The following is a 20,752-nucleotide window of genomic DNA, read 5'->3' as shown; positions in this document are numbered from 1 at the left end:
TACAACATAAATATACACATTATACCCAACCTATATACAATACCAGTCAAAAGTTTGGACACACCTACTCATTCCAGGGTTTTTCTTTATTTAACTATTTTCTATGTTGTATAATAATAAAGAAGACATCAAAACTATGAAATAATACATATGGAATCATGTAGTAACCAAAAAAGTGTTTTATATTTGAGATTCTTCAAGGTAGCCACCCGTTGCCTTGGTGACAGCTTTGCAGACTCTTGGAATTCTCTGAACCAGCTTCACCTGGAATGCTTTTCTAACAGTCTTGAAGTAGTTCCCACATATGCTGAGCACTTGTTGGCTGCTTTTCCTTCATTCTGCAATCCAACTCATCCCAAACCATCTCAATTGGGTTGAGATCGGGTGATTGTGGAGGCCAGGTCATCCGATGCAGCACTCCGTCACTCTCCTTCATGGTCATATAGCCTTTACACAGCCTGGAGGTGTGTTGGAATGAGTAGGTGTGTCCAAACTTTTGACTGGTACTGTATATACACACATTAAAATACAAAAACACTGTCATGGGAAGCACAATAAAACATCACAGATGTAGATAGGACTTGCACTTTTGGCTATGCTGAAAACATATTCTGAAGGACGAGCTTGAGGTAAATTATTTAATGAAAGGTCTCCTTTGAAACATATAGTATCAACAAATTTCCCAAGAAGGATCGAGAGCGATGTTGGACAATAGAATACCATAGTATGAACACAATCTAACAGAACACATTGAAGTAATTGTCACACTGAAAAGGAATGCATGCAGCAAAGTTAAGTCTGAGTGATGCCATACCTGTCATTTCTCCACATCCAAAGCATGTGCTGTTCTGATTGCTCTCCTTTGGCTTACATATATTTGTTCTGTAGAAGAATAACCTTGCCAAGAACGGAGATATCCTGCCGCTTTTGAATAAGAGCTGCAACATATACACTGAGTGTACAAAATATTAGGAACACACACACACGAGAGAGAGGGAGAGTATGTTTCTGTAGTGTATCCCGGCAGTACATGAGACCACAGAAAACACCTGAAGCCAAGTAATTTATTTGTATATTTAACCAGGCAAGTCAGTTAAGAACAAATTCTTATTTACAATGACTGCCTACCCCAGCCAAACCCTCCCCTAACCCGGACGATGCTGGGCCAATTGTGCACCGCCCTATGGGACTCCCGATCACGTCCGGTTGTAATACAGCCTGGGATTGAACCAGGGTCTGTAGTGACACCTCTAGCACTGCCATGCAGTGCCTTAGACCACTGCGCCACTCTAATCACCAGCCTAATGATACCATTGTCTGTTGTTTTACAGGGTCAGCCATTTAGTAGTACAGCACCCCTGGAGCAAAGTAGTGCACTAAGTAGGGATAGGGTGCCATTTGGGACTCATAATAGGGAAACCAAGGCCTCTCTTGGTGCTCTTCATGCTGAGCAATCAGAATAAATACATGAGAGTTTAGCTGCCCAAAATCCTGCAATTATTTTATCTTTATAGACCTCTCCTGCTTGGTGTTACCGCCCAAATAACAACTTCAATTACTGTCATGTAATTCTGCTTGGGAGGTACAGAGTACCACGAGCACATAGTCCAAAGCTCACACTCTGTTCCCTAAGGATAACTGTCATGGCTTATGTCGACATTTGAGAGTGGGCTTGTTTTGCTCGTGAAATTCTCATATGTAATATATCTCATGTTTTGTTTGTCATTTTGGCCAGTGTTAATGTTTTTCTGACTTTGTGTCATCTTCTGACTACATTAGTTGGACTGTAAATCAGACTAATAGATGGTATTTTATATAAGTGATGTCTTCCACTGAGGGAGGGAGAAGGGACATGGGAAACGCTTCTTATCATTGCAAAGAGTGCATTTCATTTCATGAGTTTCATTTCACATCATTGCGAATGTCACATGAATCCCCCTAAGCAGTTTGTTTTGGGCCAGTTCAAAGATGTGTCCCAACAACATATGTATGGATGATGATGATTTGCACACTCCGTTCTGCCAATGAACAATTGGTGGGTTACTTACCAGATAGAATGGAAAGTGCCGAACTGTTCTAGAATATTCCTGTTTGTTAGAAACATCCTAGATTGTCTGTGTAACATAACTATTATCTGTCTATTTACCTGGCCTTCTCCACCCACTCCTTCAAACCCTGTCCTTGGCTGCAGAAAGCCACTCCGTCTCAGGCAGAGAGAGAGATGCATACTACTACTACTACTACTACTACTACTACTACTACTACTACTACTACTACTACTACTACTACTACTACTGTGTAGTGCTTTTCAATACAGGTAAGAAAGTATTTCACACCATAAAACAATAAAATAAAAGAATTAACAAAGAAACAAAGGAGGGATGAGAATTAACTTGGATAGCTAATTAAAAGCATACGTTGAAATGATACATTAAAAGCGCCTTTATAAAAGTGTGTCTTCGGCAGGGATTTAAAAAGAGGCACTGAATCTGCAAGCCTGATCTCCTCTGGCAGACCATTCCAAAGTCTAGGGGCCCTAATGGCAAATGCCTGGTCTCCTTTCATTTTCAAACTAGAATTTTGAATGGTCAACAGTGCCCTGCCAGAGGATCTCAGGCTGCATCCTGGTTCATAGGGAGATTAAAGATCAAGATATAGGATGGGGCTAAACCAAGCCTAGCCTTAAACGTGATTAATACAATTTCAAAATCTATTCTAAAAGTGACTGGTAGCCAGTGTAGCTAAAATAGGTGTGATATAGTTACATTGTCCTGTGCCTGTTAAAAGCCGAGCTGCAGCATTTTCAACTAAATACTAACTGATGATGGAGTGATTTCTGACTGAGACAGGTATACAAACAGTTAGAGTAATCTAGGTCTGAGGAAATAAAAGCATGTGTACGTGTCTCCAGATCAGTGACTTTAGCTATATTTTTTAAATGATAAAAGCAGGACAGCCTTCTTTACACGCAGCTTGAGGTTTAGGTCAGGGTCAAAGAAGACACCAAGGTTTCTGGCCGTAGGCTTTATCTTGGTGGACAAATGACCAAGGTTATTTACAATCTTAGATAGAGATAATTTGGCCCTGCACCGGTTCTCCCTGTGACCGTAGGTGGGTGTCTCTGTGGAGATAAGCTTCCTAACTAAACCAATCCTGATCCTTGACATTATAACGGCTGACCTTCCTACAGTACCTGAGACGGGGGTCCAGATGTGCCCATCTGCATATTCAGTAGTCTCAGCCTGCGTCCCAAATGCCAGCCTATTCCTTTTAAAGTGGACTACTTTTGACCATAGCATATGGACCCTGGTCAAAAGTAGTGGACTATATAGGCCTAGGGATTAAGGTGCCATTTGGGACACAGATTTTGCCTCTGTGTAGCCTTCCCTCACCTCTTGTCCTTCAGTCTTACACCCAGGCAGAGACCAGGGTTTGGCTTCACCACGTACAAAGGCTGTCATTGACACGTACAAAGGCTGTCATTGACACGTACACAGGCTGCCCATGACACGTACACAAGCTGCCCATGACACGTACACAGGCTGCCCATGACACGTACACAGGCTGCCCATGACACTTACACAGGCTGCCCATGACACGTACACAGGCTGCCCCTGACACGTACACTACCTGCCATGACACGTACACAGGCTGCCCATGACACGTACACAGGCTGCCCATGACACGTACACTGGCTGCCATGACACGTACACAGGCTGCCCATGACACGTACACTGGCTGCCATGACACGTACACAGGGTGCCCATGACACGTACACAAATTGCCTGTGATCATGACCTTCAGTGGCAGATGGAGGGGATACTCAGACACACAAACATTTCACTGGACACCTGATTTGCCAACTCTGCCTAGTCTGCCTCCGCTCCTGTTACCAACATCCACTTTGTAAGCCTAGAGGGGGATGGAAAGTTGCCTGAACAAAATAATTGCAGTCAGGCATCTCCTGTCTTTTTGAGGTAAGATGGCCTACTGGCCTCCGTATTGAGACAAACACGAGGGAAAGATTGCTAATACCGACATTCAAATCCATTTCATTCAGTCCTTTCACGGGCCATGCTAATTCATTACCCTCCACTCTACGTAATGAGTTTTTTCCTCTGTTTGCTTAGGAGTGTGTGTTGGATGCTTGTTGTTGTCAGAGTCAGTACAGAGGTAGCTGGTCAGTCAGGGCAGTCAGTGATTATGGAGAGTTGTTTTGTCCCGTCTGGATTACTGCAACTCGCTGTTGGCTGGGCTCCCTGCCTGTGCGATTAAACCCCTACAACTCATCCAGAACGCCGCAGCCCGTCTGGTGTTCAACCTTCCCAAGTTCTCTCACGTCACCCCGCTCCTCCGCTCTCTCCACTGGCTTCCAGTTGAAGCTCGCATCCGCTACAAGACCATGGTGCTTGCCTACGGAGCTGTGAGGGGAAACGGCACCTCCGTACCTTCAGGCTCTGATCAGGCCCTACACCCAAACAAGGGCACTGCGTTCATCCACCTCTGGCCTGCTCGCCTCCCTACCTCTGAGGAAGTACAGCTCCCGCTCAGCCCAGTCAAAACTGTTCGCTGCTCTGGCACCCAATGGTGGAACAAACTCCCCAACGCCAGGTCAGCGGAATCAATCACCACCTTCCGGAAACACCTGAAACCCCACCTCTTTAATGAATACCTAGGATAGGATAAAGTAATCCTTCTAACCCCCCCCCCCTTAGAGTTAGATGCACTATTGTAAAGTGGTTGTTCCACTGGACATCATAAGGTGAATGCACCAACTTGTAAGTCGCTCTGGATAAGAGCGTCTGCTAAATGACTTAAATGTAAATGTAAATGTTTTCCCCAGTCTCTTCTCTGCCTCATGTTGGAAGAGGGAGTGGCGACTGGCCCGTAGAACGGACTGTGTGTGTGGTGTGTTTTGATGTTTACAGTGGATTGGCCTGCAGCACAAGCAGGGGTCTGTGGCCTGCTCTGGCTGGGACTGTCTTCTCTGGCTGGGCTGTTTGGGCTCAGGGGTCGATGTGGAACATGTCCTTTTCTGTTTTGAACTGACTGTGCAGCAGCCAGGGACTGCTTTTTCAATTGAACTGACCTATCAAGTCAAGTACACAGCTATGTCCACGTACAGAGTTCCCTCCAAACCCAACTTCCACCCATTAGTAACACCTTGTTTGTATAGACAATACACCTCCAAGTTGCACGTTCAAGTTCCACTGTCTACACAGGAGAATTTATGGAACATAAGATCCATATAAAACCATGGTCTTCCATACAGTCAGGCCTATTTGTAACTGTTTCTCAAAAGTATTATTCTAATTGGACATTGGTATAGTTCAAAATATTACAGTTAATAGGTTTAGTTGCATGAGTCAGTGTTGTTACCAGGATGTGGTCCATGATATCTCTATCCTGATAAGCATGCAGAGACATACATCTGGTTTCCATGGTTACAGGGAGGGGCTAAGAGGAAGGATGATAGGGAGCAGGAAGAAGATGTACACCAGGGGTCTCCAACAGGTCGATTTTTGAGCAGAGCCAATCAAAAGTAGTGCACTATGTAGGGATATGGTGCCATTTGGGATACTGTCAGAGGGTCTGGGCCCTAATCCTTCTAATAACAGAGAGAAATGCACAGCTGCATTTGCCTGCTTCACAATATGCTGCCTCCTGGCTGCTGTCTAATACTGTGCATACAGGTCTAACTCTGACAGTGATAATCTTACATTTATACCTCTCTCTCAATGTTCAAACAATAACAAATTATTTCTGATTGAACACACCACGAGGTCTACTTCCTTGTGGACTTGAATATTAACTGGTTTTCATCAAGCTATCCGCTCAGGGGCTTCTCACTGTAGTCAGTGCCAGTAGTCAGTGCCAGTAATCTGGTTCAGGTTATTAACTTCTCTAGGATATGTGGGACGCTAACGTGATCCCTATATATCCAGGAAAGCCAAAGTTCCAAAAGCTGGGCCTATAATAGTATATAAGAGCTCATACAAAAGAGTTCGCTGTGACTCATATGTGGATGATGGTAAAAATATTTGTTGGTCTAATGTGATTAATAAGGAGCATACATATGCTACACTTGTTAAGAAACCCTCTTTGGGCTAGGGGGCAGTATTTTCACTTCCGGATGAAAAGCGTGCCCAAAGTAAACTGCCTGTTACTCAGGCCCAGAAGCTAGGATATGCATATGCATGGTAGTATTGGATAGAAAACACTCTAAAGTTTCTAAAACTGTTAAAATAATGTCTGTGAGTATAACAGAACTGATTTGGCAGGTGAAACCCCGAGCACAATCCATCCAGGGAATTTTCTTTTGAGGTCATTGTGTTTTCCAATGCTTTTCTGTGGGAAACCTGATGTATTAGGGCCCAGATTGCAGTTCCTATGGCTTCCACTAGATGTCAACAGTCTCTAGAAATTTTTCGATGTTTTTCTTTTGGGAAATGAACAAGTAGTCCTATTCTTTCCATGTGTCACTCAGATGGACTCAAGTCTTTTGGTGCGCTTGAACAGGAGCACGCTCCTCGGTTTTTTTCAGTTTATCCCGTCTTAAATTTGATCGATTATTTACATTTTAGGGTACCTGAGRTTGGATTAGAAATGTTGTTTGAAATGTTTGGACCAAGTTTACAGGTAACTTATTAGATACTTTGTAGTCATGTTGGGCGAGTTGGAACCGTTGTATTTCTAAATCAAACGCGCCAAATAAATTGACATTTTGGGGATATAAAGAAGGAATTTCTCGAACAAAACGACCATTCATTGTGTCACTGAGACATTTGGGATTGCAGAAAGATGAAGATCTTCAAAGGTAAGGCATTTATTTTATCTCTATTTCTGACTTTCGTGTCGCACCTGCCTGGTTGAAAAATGGTTTTCATGTTTTTGTATGCGGGGCGCTGTCCTCAGATTATCGCATGGTGTGCTTTCGCCGTAAAGCCTTTTTAAAATCTGACACAGCAGCTGGATTAACAAGACGTTAAGCTTTATTTTGATGTATTACACTTGTATTTATATGAATGTTAAATATTTATATTTCTGTAGTTTGAATTTGGCATTCTGCAATTTCACCGGATAATGTCAAGTCTATCCCGCTAACGGGATTCGAGTGTTAAGGGATCCCTAAGAGGTTTTAAGAAACTGACTGGCTGATTTACTGCAAATTGAGAAATTACAGTGGGGCAAAAAAGTATTTAGTCAGCCACCAATTGTGCAAGTTCTCCCACTTAAAAATATGAGAGAGGCCTGTAATTTTCATCATAGGTACACTTCAACTATGACAGACAAAATTAGAAAAAAAAAGCCTGAAAATCACATTGTAGGATTTTTTATAAATTTATTTGCAAATTATGGTGGAAAATAAGTATTTGGTCAATAACAAAAGTTTATCTCAATACTTTGTTATATACCCTTTGGTTGATGACAGAGGTCAAACGTCTTCTGTAAGTCTTCACAAGGTTTTCACACACTGTTGCTGGTATTTTGGCCCATTCCTCCATGCAGATCTCCTCTAGAGGCAGTGATGTTTTGGGGCTGTTGCTGGGCAACACGGACTTTCACTCCCTCCAAAGATTTTCTATGAGGTTGAGATCTGGAGCTGGCTAGGCCACTTCAGGACCTTGAAATGCTTCTTACGAAGCCACTCCTTCGTTGCCCGGGCGGTGTGTTTGGGATCATTGTCATGCTGAAAGACCCAGCCACGTTTATCTTCAATGCCCTTGCTGATGGAAGGGCATTGAAGATCAAAATCTCACGATACATGGCCCCATTCATTCTTTCCTTTACCACGGATCAGTCGTCCTGGTTCCTTTGCAGAAAAACAGCCCAAAGCATGTTGTTTCCACCCCCATGCTTCACAGTAGGTATGGTGTTCTTTGGATGCAACTCAGCATTCTTTGTCCTCCAAAACGACGAGTTGAGTTTTTAACAAAAAGTTATATTTTGGTTTCATCTGACCATATGACATTCTCCCAATCTTCTTCTGGATCATCCAAATGCTCTCTAGCAAACTTCAGACGGGCCTGGACATGTACTGGCTTAAGCAGGGGGACACGTCTGGCACTGCAGGATTTGAGTCCCTGGCGGCGTAGTGTGTTACTGATGGTAGGCTTTGTTACTTTGGTCCCAGCTCTCTGCAGGTCTTCACTAGGTCCCCCCGTGTGGTTCTGGGATTTTTGCTCACCGTTCTTGTGATCATTTTGACCCCACGGGGTGAGATCTTGCGTGGAGCCCCAGATCGAGGGAGATTTCAGTGGTCTTGTATGTCTTCCATTTCCTAATAATTGCTCCCACAGTTGATTTCTTCAAACCAAGCTGCTTACCTATTGCAGATTCAGTCTTCCCAACCTGGTGCAGGTCTACAATTTTGTTTCTGGTGTCCTTTGACAGCTCTTTGGTCTTGGCCATAGTGGAGTTGGAGTGTGACTGTTTGAGGTTGTGACAGGTGTCTTTTATACTGATACAAGTTCAAACAGGTGCCATTAACACAGGTAACGAGTGAGGACAGAGGAGCCTCTTAAAGAGAAGTTACAGGTCTGTGAGAGCCAGAAATCTTGCTTGTTTGTAGGTGACCAAATACTTATTTCCACCATATTTGCAAATAAATTCATTAAAATCCTACAATGTGATTTTCTGGATTTTTTCCCTCATTTTGTCTGTCATAGTTGAAGTGTACCTATGATGAAAATTACAGGCCTCTCTCATCTTTTTAAGTGGGAGAACTTGCACAATTGGTGGCTGACTAAATACTTTTTTGCCCCACTGTATGTGACTAAACTCCACAAAATAAGAAGAAACTGAATTATGAAGCTAAGATCAATGATATAAAGAATGGAAAAAATGTTGGAGTACTTTTAGATGTAATTATCGGCAGAAAGACAAAATCTTCATTGAGTCAGATAGCTTATTCATCACAAAACCTTTTGATGTTGTCAATTATATGAATGATTACTTCATTGGCAAAGTGGCAAACTTAGGAAGAAAACTGATTAAATAAATGTTTTCCTCATCAATGTACACACGGTACCCCATAATGATACCCAATAAAGCAAAAACAGTTTTTTATCAACTTTAGCAAATTTATAAAAAATAAAAACAAAAATACCTTACATAGTTATTCAGACTCTTTGCTATGAGACTCGAAATTGAGCTCAGGTGAATCCTGTTTCCATTGATCATCATTGATATGTTTCTACAACTTGATTTGAGTCCACCTGTGGTAAATTCAATTGATTGTACATTATTTGGAAAGGCACACACCTGTCTATATAAGGTCCCACAGTTGACAGTGCATGTCAGAGCAAAACCAAGCCATGAGGTCGAAGGATTGTCCGTAGAGCTCAGAGACAGGATTGTGTCGAGCACAGATCTGTTGAAGGGTACCAAAAATCTCTGCAGCATTGGAAGGTCCCCAAGAACACAGTGGCCTACATCATTCTTAAATAGAAGAAGTTTGGAACCACCAAGACTCTTCCTAGAGCTGGCCGCACGGCCAAACTGAGCAATCGGCGGAGAAGGGCCTTGGTCAGCGAGGTGACCAAGAACCCAATGGTCACTGACAGAGCTCCAGAGTTCCTCTGTGGAGATGGGAGAACCTTCCAGAAGGACAACCATTTCTGCAGCACTCCACCAATCAGGCCTTTATGGTAGAGCTGCCACATGGAAGACATTCCTCAGTAAAAGGCCCCCGACGGCCCGCTTGGAGTTTGCCAAAAGGCACCAAAAGACTCTCAGACAATAAGAAACAAAATTCTCTGGTCTGATGAAACCAAAATTGAACTCTTTGGCCTGAATGCAAAGCTTCACGTCTGGAAGAAACCTGGCACCATCCCTACGGTGAAGCATGGTGGTGACAGCATCATGCTGTTGGTATGTTTGTCAGTGGCAGGGACTGGGAGAGTAGTCAGGATCGAGGGACAACAGAGCAAAGCACAGGGAGATCCTTGATGAAAACCTGCTCCAGAGCGCATAGGATCTCAGACTGGAGCGAATGTTCACCTTCCAACAGGACAACAACCTTAAGCACACAGCCAAGACAACGCAGGAGTGGCTTTGGGACAAGTCTCTGAATGTCATTGAGTGGCCCAGCCAGAGCCCGGACTTGAACCCAATCGAACATGTCTGGAGAGACCTGAAAATAGCTGTGCAGCGATGCTCCCYATCCAACCTGACAGAGCTTCTACAGAGAAGAATGGGAGAAACTCCCCAAATACAGGTGTGTCAAGCTTGTAGCTTCATACCCAAGAAGACTCAAGGCTGTAATCGCTGCCATTGGTGTTTCAACAAAGTACTCAGTAAAGGATATGAATACTTATGTAAATTAGATATTTCTGTTTTTATTTTTAATACATTTGAACACATTGGAGGGCCTGTTGTCCTGACCTCTGGCAGTCTCTATGGGGGTGCCACAGGGTTCAATTCTTGGGCCAACTCTTTTCTCTGTATATATCAATGATGTCGCTCTTGCTGCTGGTGATTCTCTGATCCACCTCTATGCAGACGACACCATTCTGAATACTTCTGGCCCTTCTTTGGACACTTTGTTAACCTCTCTAGGGTATGTGGGACGGTAGCGTCCCACCTCGTCAACAGCCAGTGAAACTGCAGGGCGCCAAATTCAAATATATTACTATAAAAATCAAACTTTCATGAAATCACACATGAAAGACACCAAATTAAAGCTACACTTGTTGTGAAACCAGCCAACATGTCTGATTTCAAAAAGGATTTACGGCGAAAGCACACCAAACGATTATGTTAGGTCAGTACATAGCCACAGAAAAAGACAGCCATTTTTCCAGCYAAAGAGAGRAGTAACAAAAAGCAGAARTAGAGATAAAWTKMATCACTAACCTTTGATGATCTTCATCAGATGACACTCATAGGACTTCATGTTACACAATACATGTATGTTTTGTTCGGTAAAGTTCATATTTATATCAAAAAATCTGAGTTTAGGCAAGACGCTACTGTCTCACTTGGCAAAAAGCCATAGAAAATGCAGAGCGCCAAATTAAAATTATTTACTATGAAAATTAATATAAAATCAAACTTTCATTAAATCACACATGAAAGATACCAAATTAAAGCTACACTGGTTGTGAATCCAGCCAACATGTCAGAATTAAAATAGGCTTTTYGGCGAAAGCAAACAATGCTATTATCTGAGTTAGCAACATTGTAAAAAAAGAGAGATAAGCATATTTCAACCCTGCAGGCGCGACACAGAACGCAGAAATAAAAATATAATTCATGCCTTACCTTTGACGAGCTTCTGTTGTTGGCACTCCATAAACATCACAAATGGTCCTTTTGTTCGATTAATTCCGTCGATATATATCCAAAATGTCCATTTATTTGGCGCGTTTGATCCAGAAAAACACTGCTTCCAAGTTGCTCAAACATGACGACAAAATATCTCAAAGGTTACCTGTAAACTTTGCCAAAAAATGTCAAACTACTTTTGTAATACAACTTTAGGTATTTTTTAACGTTAATAATCGATAAAATTGAAGACCGGATGATATGTGTTCAATACAGGATTAAAACGAAATGTTGCATGCCTTCTGTTTGATTGAAGCGCATGTCCAGGACACCTGGAGTGCCTCGACTTCAAGATGGCCGTATATCTTCATTACACAAAGGAATAACCTCAACCTATTTCTCATGATTGTTGACATCTAGTGGAAGCCGTAGGAACTGCAAGCAATTCGCTTAGAAATCTGGTTTCCCAATGAAAACTCATTGAAAAGACAGTGACCTAAAAAAAAAAAGATCTGAATGGTTTGTCCTCGGGGTTTCGCCTGCTAAATAAGTTATGTTATACTCACAGACATGATTCAAACAGTTTTAGAAACTTCAGAGTGTTTTCTATCCAAATCTACTAATAAATTGCATATCTTATCTCCTGGGGATGAGTAACTGGCAGTTGAATTTGGTATGCTTTTCATCCAAACGTGAAAATGCTGCCCCTACCCTGGAGAAGTTAACAAACCTCCAGACGAGCTGCAATGCCATACAACACGTGACCTCCAACTGCTCTTAAATGCTAGTAAAACTAAATGCATGCTCTTCAACCGATCGCTGCCCGCACCCGCCCGCCCGTCCATCACTACTCTGGACGGTTCTGACTTAGAATATGTGGACAACTACAAATACCTAGGTGTCTGGTTAGACTGTAAACTCTCCTTCCAGACTCCCATTAAGCATCTCCAATCCAAAATTAAATCTAGAATCGGCTTCCTTTTTACAACAAAGCCTCCTTCACTTATGCTGCTAAACATACCCTCGTAAAACTGACTATCCTACCGATCCTCGACTTCGGCGATGTCATTTACAAAATAGCCTCCAACACTCTACTCAGCAAATTGGATGTAGCCTATCACAGTGCCATCCGTTTTGTCACCAAAGCCCCATATACTACCCACCACTGCGACCTGTATGCTCTCATTTGCTGGCCCCTCGCTTCATATTCGTCACCAAACCCACTGGCTCCAGGTCATCTATAAGTCTTTGCTAGGTAACTCCCCACCGTAGCACGCTATTGAAGTGAAGGAGGGTGCTATTTACAGATGGGCAGCAGGTATATTTCACTGGTCATCCCCAAAGCCAACTCCTCATTGGCCGCCTTTCTTTCCAGTTCTCTTGCTGCCAATGACTGGAACGAATTGCAAATATCACTGAAGCTGGAGACTTATATCTCCCTCACTAACTTTAAGCATCAGCTGTCAGAGCAAGCTTACCGATCATTTGCACCTGTACACAGCCCATCTGTAAATAGCCCACCAACTACCTTATCACCATATGTTATTTTGTTTTTTTCTCCTTTGCACCCCGAGTATCTACTTGCACATCATGTTCTGCACATCTAATCACTCCAGTGTTAATTTGCTAAATTATTTTCGCCACTATGGCCTATTTATTGCCTTACTCCTTAATCTTCTACACTTTGCACACACTGTAATATAGATTTTTCTTTTGTGTTATTGACTGTACGTTTGTTATCCCATGTGTAACTCTGTGTTGTTTGTGTCGGCACTGCGTTTTGCTTTATCTTGGCCAGGTCGCAGCTTGTAAATGAGACTTGTTCTCAACTGGCCTACTGGTGTAAATAAAGTGAAATAAAAATAAGACTGTATATATACAAAATGTGGAAAAAGTCAAGGAGTTTGAATACTTTCCGAAGCACGGTATTTTTCTGTAAACCAATAAACAACACTTTCACCATGCTTATAGAGAAGGACACTCAACATGTAATGCGCCTGACCATAATTTTTAAATTTATTTTACCGAGTGGTACTCACTGTCTCTCACTCTCTCACACAATTTTCACTCACTACTATTACTCACTCACTGACACCACAGACACACACACACACACACACACACACACACACACACACACACACACACACACACACAACCACCACACACACACACACACACACACACCACACACACACACACACAGCACACACACACACACACACACACACACACACACCACACAGAAAGGCCACATGTTTTGTATTGCTCTTTGTGTTTGGCCGGGTGTGGTTCTCAATCAGAGGCAGTTGTCTATCATTGTCTCTGATTGAGAACCATACTTAGGTACCTTTTTCCCACATGGTTTTTGTGGGTATTTATTTTCTGTTTAGTGTTTTGCACCTTACAGAACTGTTTCGGTTTCATTTATTCTCTTGTTATTTTGTTATAGTGTTCTGTTAGAATAAAAAAGCATGAACACTTACCACGCTGCGCTTTGGTACGACTACTCTTCTTCAGACGATGAAAACCGTTACACTCTCTGGCAACAGTGTTATTAGAGAACTAATTTTAACTGTAAGAAAATACTATTACAAACCTCTACAGGTGCTCTTGAACAACGGTAATTGTAGGGTATGTTTGTAAATTCACTGGAGTGCCAGAGTGCCTCAGAGTGTGCTCTGGGCGTTTGTAAATTCAGAGTGTTGTCAGATTGTCAGTTAACAGAGCGTGTCGCTCTGGGAGTGTTCAGAACGCACACTGGACGCTCTGGCTGAGGAGTAGAGTTGATCCGAGTGTTCTGACCTCACAACGGCAGTCAAGCACGCAAGCTAACTGGCTAAAGTTGGCTAGCTTGCTAGCTACTTCCAGACACAAATGAGAGAACAGCGCACTCTGACCATTTTACTCACTCTAGCAGAGCTGGTTAGGCTGTTTTCATGTTATCTAGAKCAGGGGTTTTGAAACATTTTCACTTGGGCCCCCTTCCAGCATTCGGGAACATCCCGCACCCCCCCTGCACTGTCCATGACAAAAACTGTTCACATCCCTCTTGTTGGTGGAAAGTATCTTCCAGTTTTAAAGCTCATTTTATTGCAATTCTATAGATTTAGCCATGTCTAATGTGTATTCATGTGATATTTGAGACCAAAAAATTACAACAAAATCTATGGGCTAATAAACCTAAATTTAAAAAACGTTAGCTGACATGGGCTAGTTGATCTGGACATGTCTGACAAGTTATAAATAAATCAAATCAAATCAAATCAAACTTTATCTGTCACATGCGCCGAATACAACAAGTGTAGAATTTACAATGAAATGCTTACTTACAAGCCCTTAACCAACAGTGCAGTTCAAAAAGAGTTAAGAAAATATTTGGTTCCCAAGGTTTTTATATGACCAATCATATCAAGTGGTTCCAATGTCGAATTTGACGCGAGCCACCTGCCCCTGGTAGCTTTCTTCAACAAAGATGGCTGACAAAACATTACGGGGGAAGCAAATGTAAGTAATTATAACATAATGAGTCAAGCTAAAAATGTACAATTGAGAGGAATATGTTAGTTAATCTAGAGACAGTGCATATTTTTTTGTCATAAAGTTAATTTACGAAAATCGCGATTTAGCAAGTTAACTGACTAGCTAACATTAGCCAACTAGCTAGCTGGTGTTATGACATGAGTACAGTATGACATTGTAATTCGTGTTGTTTAAAAATAACTGGATGCCTATGGATGTATAGCTAACTACAGTATGTAGCCGATCTGTATATGGACCCTAAAACGTTAGGTTCTGAACTAATATTCATACCAATCTATGAACCTTAGCTATCATAGTTGTTGTATCAACTTCAAGTTTGAATGGCATTAATGAAGCCTATGGATTGAGTAGAATATAATAACTTTATTGTGCCAAGGATGCAAGTCCTATATACATGTACTGTACTTATTACCACGCATGAGAGCCCCACATTGTAGCCTGTACATTGAATATATGCACTGATCATGTACTCTTCCTTGGCAAATAAAGGTGTGGTTCAGGTATGAATCTCTGAGACATTCTTTTTCAGTCATATCCAATACCAGGTGTGTCAAACTCCATTCTTTGTATGATGCTGTGTCTGCATGTATGTATTACAATTATACACTTCAAAAAACAATGCATATCTAACTCCCTTCATCTGCATTAATCTGAGGACACATGATAGTATATTATTGAGATACTTAATTTCAACCAGTGGAGAATGTGAAACGCTTTATTGAAAGAAGTTCATTATCCAGGTGTTATAAATACATAATACATGCATTTTAATTAGAATAATTGTAATATTATATTATAAATACAAGTTCAATCTGTACTTCAATGCACATATGGTGTGCATTATAAAAGCGAGGAAGAAAGACGAGGTGGGGAGAGAGGTGTAGAAGACAAAGGGAAAGAGGTAAGAACAGAGGCAGACAGCATCTGATTAATGAATTACAGTGCTACCCTAATATTCTCTCAGTTAATCACAATTACAGTGTCTCTAGCGGTGTCTCCTAACCAGCCTTGGATCCCTAGTTGGCCAGAAGGTTATCTTAAGAGCGGGTGAGGTGGCGATGACGGGACTGGCTTCCTCTCTCACATCAAAACATACCTGCAGACGAGAGACAGATGGATAGAGAGAGAGCATGATTAAGCCTTGTTTTTTTTATTCTAACACGGTCAGTCATAATCATCAGGAGGTGAAATGCAATACTGACCTTGGATCATTAACTCTGGGACTACTACATCTGTCACGTTCTAACCTTTATTTCCTTTGTTTTGTATTTATTTTGTATGGTCAGGGCGTGAGTTGGGGTGGGCAGTCTATGTTTGTATTTCTATGTTTTGCTATTTCTGTGTTTGGCCTGATATGGTTCTCAATCAGAGGCAGCTGTCAATCGTTGTCCCTGATTGGGAACCAWATTTAGGTAGCCTGTTTTGTGTTGGGTTTTGTGGGTGGTTGTTTTCAGTCTTTGTGTGTCTGCACCAGATAGAACTGTTTCGGTTGTCACTTTTGTTGTTTTGTATTTTGAGTGTTCACCTTTATTAAAGTAAGATGAACAATTACCACGCTGCGCATTGGTCCTCCGATCCTTCTAACTTATCCTCCTCAGACGAGGAAGACGACAGCCGTTACAACATCGCTATCTGTATTTCAATGTAAAGCAGCATCTCATTAATAATACTTCCTGTTGACCTGACCTCTCACCTATGATCATGCTGTGCCCTCTGTGTCAGCCAGTTCAGATGCGGGAGGGGTTCACCGACACAGCTGATATAACCTAGAGGATTTAGGGAGAAGGGGGAGAGGGATGAAGTGGAGGAGAGAGACTGTTAGTGTGTGTGTGTGTGTGTGTGGTCTCACTTGGTGTCCACACTAAGTGGCCAAATAGTACTTTATGCTGAAAAACAGACACATGAGGACAAACAATAGAAGATAATGTCATTATTAGACATAATACCACTTGAAGCTTGATGATGACTTGATCATTTGAATCAGCTGTGTCAGCTAAGGCAAAAACTAAAATGTGCACAGGTGTTTGGAGCATTCCGATATGCCACAGCTGGTGAGGTGTCAGGTTCGCCTCTGTACTTAAAGGGTGATTATTCCAACCCAGTGAAATGCTGCCAATCTGCCCGCAGACGAGGTAGGAACACATATCCCACACAGAAGAGGTGGATAGAATTCGACAGGTCAAGGTATACTTCTTCCTCTAAACTGTGCATGTGAGACAGGTTCCATGTACAACAAGACAGGCAGAGATGGAGAAAAATAACACAGAACAGTTTAATTACCTCTGGTTATGGACACTTTTGCCAGCARTAAAGCTTCCACGGCCTGTTCCTCGGACAGTGAACATCTGGCAATATCTACATTTTCGACCCCTTGATCAGCTCGCWCTCTGAAAGTAAAGAAAAYAGCTTATTTTTTGTAGATATGAAAACAATAACTGAGATATGACCGTTCAATCTAAAGCAGCAGATGTCATTTTCAGGATACGTCAATACAGCACAGCAAGCTTAACACCAGACTGGTATTGTGGTTGTTCATTAGGTGATGGGAAATATGCAATATGTATGCAAAATAATATACTTACCTGTTGTATCTTGAAAAAAAGCATTGGAATTAAAAGTGAAATGTTTAACCTATTAACCTGCTTCATTATTTATGTATTACCAGTTGATGGAGAACAACTCCAATTTCATACATCATTGAAAATTTGTTTAGGAATAAGTAAGTTAAAGTTCAAATAACTTCTTAGATTTGATGGAGACATTCTACATCTTAGTACCTTTGTATCAATGTGGACAAGAGACAGGGGTGCAGGAAAAKAGTATTTTTGCCGAGCAATGCAATGAAGCTGGATCATTCTGGCAATGATACCTGCACCATCTACACCCTGCAAAGACTCTTTGCCATTGTACACGATGGCCCATTGCTCTGAGACTTCCTTTGACCATTCTAAAACCCGCATGGGGCATCCTTGCCTTAATGGCGCTGACTTTCTGGTCTAACTCTTCATTTGACATATCAGAATAGCATTCCCTGACAGAAAAATTGTGTTCTTTCATCTTTCCGTTAACAAAGTTAACCGTTACACTGTCATGAAATATGATTATATATGGACTATGAAACAAATAGGACATGGCCTGCTTATGAGTTGCCATGAAAGAAAGTTTGATTAATTCAACAGAAAATGGCGAGAACAGGCATTCGAAGCTAAATGCTTTTGGTTAGCTTGATAATATTGATTGCATGATTTATCATTCTCTACGGTATGTATGCATCTATGTAATATAGTACAATGTTATGAACCCGACACTGAATCGTAGGAGCTAACTACTAGCTATGTAAAAGTTGGACAGAAGAACGCCAAGTGCTGCTTACCTGAGATGCCATCACAGGCAACACAGTCCTTCTTCATAGGTGTCCGCTATGACTTTCTTTGTGTCGGAAAGAAAGAATGAACAATATTGATTGTAGCCAAACTGACACTCAAAATATTGCCAAAATGGAGGGTGGTTGATAACGAGTTTTGTTTTCAAATAMATTTTTTGTTCTCAAAATATTTTCGGGGAATAAATGCATAGTTTTACGCTCTATTACAAAATATTTGATTGCAAAACATTTTGTTTTCCTTTGAAGCTTCATTTTGGCTTTCAGAACAATTATTTTTGATTTTAAATAAAAAAGTTGCTTCAGAACAATTATTTTTTACTTGAAAATAAAAAAGTTTTGCTCTCGACAAAAAGACATCCATTTGTTGCAAGTTGGGGAGAGGCTAATAGCTGAACAATAGACTATTCAACCTTTATTCTTTAGTAGTCTAATAGCTGAGCTAGGTGTGAAAAACCCCTGTCCTATCACAGACTAGATTTGCCTTAACGACCAATGCACTGATTATGCTTTTGGGTCCCAATGCTTTACTGCCTCTAACTGACAATGAATGGGCAATATAAACCAAATAATAAACTGATAATTGTGCACAACTTCAAATGAAGCAAGCAGGGAGCAGGTTTCGAACCCTCAACCTTCTTGCCTGAAGTCCAGCGTGCTATCGACAGTGCACCAAAAGCATGCTCAAGCCGACCGACTTTTCAAATAAGTTACCGTACACGTTATGTTGGCTGACAATTTTTTAGCTACGCTGTCCTTACGAATCACATAGCATATCATTACAGCAGTATGTACCGGTATGTTAGCTATCTACCTAACGTTAGTAGTTACTGTATATATCAAACTTAACAGTAAATTGACTATAGGCTATCTAACTACCCAACGTTTATTGACTTGATTATTCCTGTCATTCTTAGCTTAGCTAAATGGTATAGTCGGAGTGTGTTCTCAATGGACATTCGGATACTTTCGTAAATTTGCTCTGGCCTTCTGCTCCGATTTCAGGGCACTCTCGTCTGAGTGTACCAGAGCGCATAATAATGAATTTACGAGCTCTCCATGTCCATTGAATATGGCCGGTGTCAGTAGACATTGGCAAAAAGCGTAGTTAAATTGTTTCCAGCAGCACAGTTACAGTCACCAACGCTCTGGGTAACACGAAAACTTCCTAGCCAGCTCTGCTAGGGCGAGTAAAATGGTTAGAGTGGTTTCATTTGTGTCTGTAAGTAGATAGCAAGCTAGCCAACGTTAGCTTGGGTGCTTGACTGCCTCGGCCCGAACTTCCAGTGTGCACTCTGAGAGCGAAACGGTCTGAATTTACCCAGAGGGTTTTGCGTTTTTCATGGAATAGAAACACCATAATATTAATCAAATTAATTAAGTACCAGTCAAAAGTTTGGACACACCTACTCATTTCAGGATTGTTCTATATTTTTACTCTTTTCTACATTGTAGAATAATAGTGAAGACATTACAACTATGAAATAACACACATGGAATCAGTTAAGAAATAATTCTTATTTACAAGGACAGCCTACTCCTTCCTCCCCGTCGGGGGATTGAACCCCGGTCTCCCGTCCGCAGGACACTGGATTCTTTAGCTAAATAGCCCAGTACTGTACTGCCGACCATCACTTTGTACAGCGCCATATTTTCCGTTACATCCTAACAGAAACCCAGAGGGTTTTTCGTTTTTCTTGGAATAGAAACACCATAATATTAATCAAATTAATTAAGCAAGTATCAGTCAAAAGTTTGGACACATCTACTCATTCCAGGATTTTTATATATTTCTACTATTTTCTACATTGTAGAATAATAGTGAAGACATCACAACTATGAAATAACACATATGGAATCAGTTAAGAACTCATTCTTATTTACAAGGACAGCCTACTCCTTCCTCCCCGTTGGGGGATTGAACCCTGGTCTCCCGTGTGTCTGCAATATGGAAGACTATCAAATGCTTTTCAAAGATGCCCTCTGGTGGTCAAACTAGCAATAACTTGCAGTAACAGAAGAAATGGCTGAGAATTAAATGATGTGACACAGAATGCTGTGGCAGCATGCAAGGTGTGTCGCAGTATGATGCAGCTTTTAAAGGAGGAAGGATTTTACAGGGGGCACCGGTACTGAGTCATTCTGCGGGGGTACAGGCTAGTTGAAGTAATCTGTACATGWAGGTGAGGATGAAGTGATTATGCATAGATAGCAAACAAACAGCGAGTAGCAGGAGGGTACAAAAGGGAGGGGGGGTCAATGTAAATTGTCCGGTGGCGATTTTATAAATTTTTCAGCAGTCTTATGGCTTGGGGGTAGAAGCTGTTGAGGAGCCTTTTGGTCCAAGACTTGGCGCTCCGGTACCGCTTGCCGTGCGGTAGGAGAGAAAACAGTCTATAACTTGGATAACTGTAGTCTCTGATAATTTTATGGGCTTTCCTCTGACACGGCCTATTATATAGGTCCTGGATGGCAGGAAGCTTGGCCCCAGGGATGTACTGGAGCGTTCGCACTACCCTCTGTAGCGCCTTACGGTCAGATGCCGGGAACTTGACATAC

At 41.7% G+C, this 20,752-nt stretch overlaps 1 protein-coding gene and 1 long non-coding RNA gene across 2 annotated transcripts in view; one reads left to right on the top strand and one right to left on the bottom strand.

The window, feature by feature from the left end:
- LOC111976166 (transforming growth factor beta receptor type 3-like) overlaps positions 1-20,752 on the top strand; it is a 163,733-nt gene that overhangs the window by 42,974 nt on the left and 100,007 nt on the right. The window lies entirely within an intron of this gene.
- On the bottom strand, positions 15,513-17,941 carry LOC139028948 (uncharacterized). The gene is made up of 3 exons (XR_011481180.1): positions 17,092-17,941; positions 16,505-16,577; positions 15,513-15,907 (listed from the first exon to the last, which is right to left on the bottom strand). It is a non-coding gene; the product is annotated as an uncharacterized lncRNA (long non-coding RNA).

The sequence above is a fragment of the Salvelinus sp. IW2-2015 genome, linkage group LG16 (assembly GCF_002910315.2).
Source record: "Salvelinus sp. IW2-2015 linkage group LG16, ASM291031v2, whole genome shotgun sequence".
In the NCBI taxonomy this organism is placed as follows: domain Eukaryota; kingdom Metazoa; phylum Chordata; class Actinopteri; order Salmoniformes; family Salmonidae; genus Salvelinus; species Salvelinus sp. IW2-2015.
The sequence above is the reverse complement of the archived record's forward strand: the minus strand, read 5'-3'. Positions and strand labels throughout refer to the sequence as shown.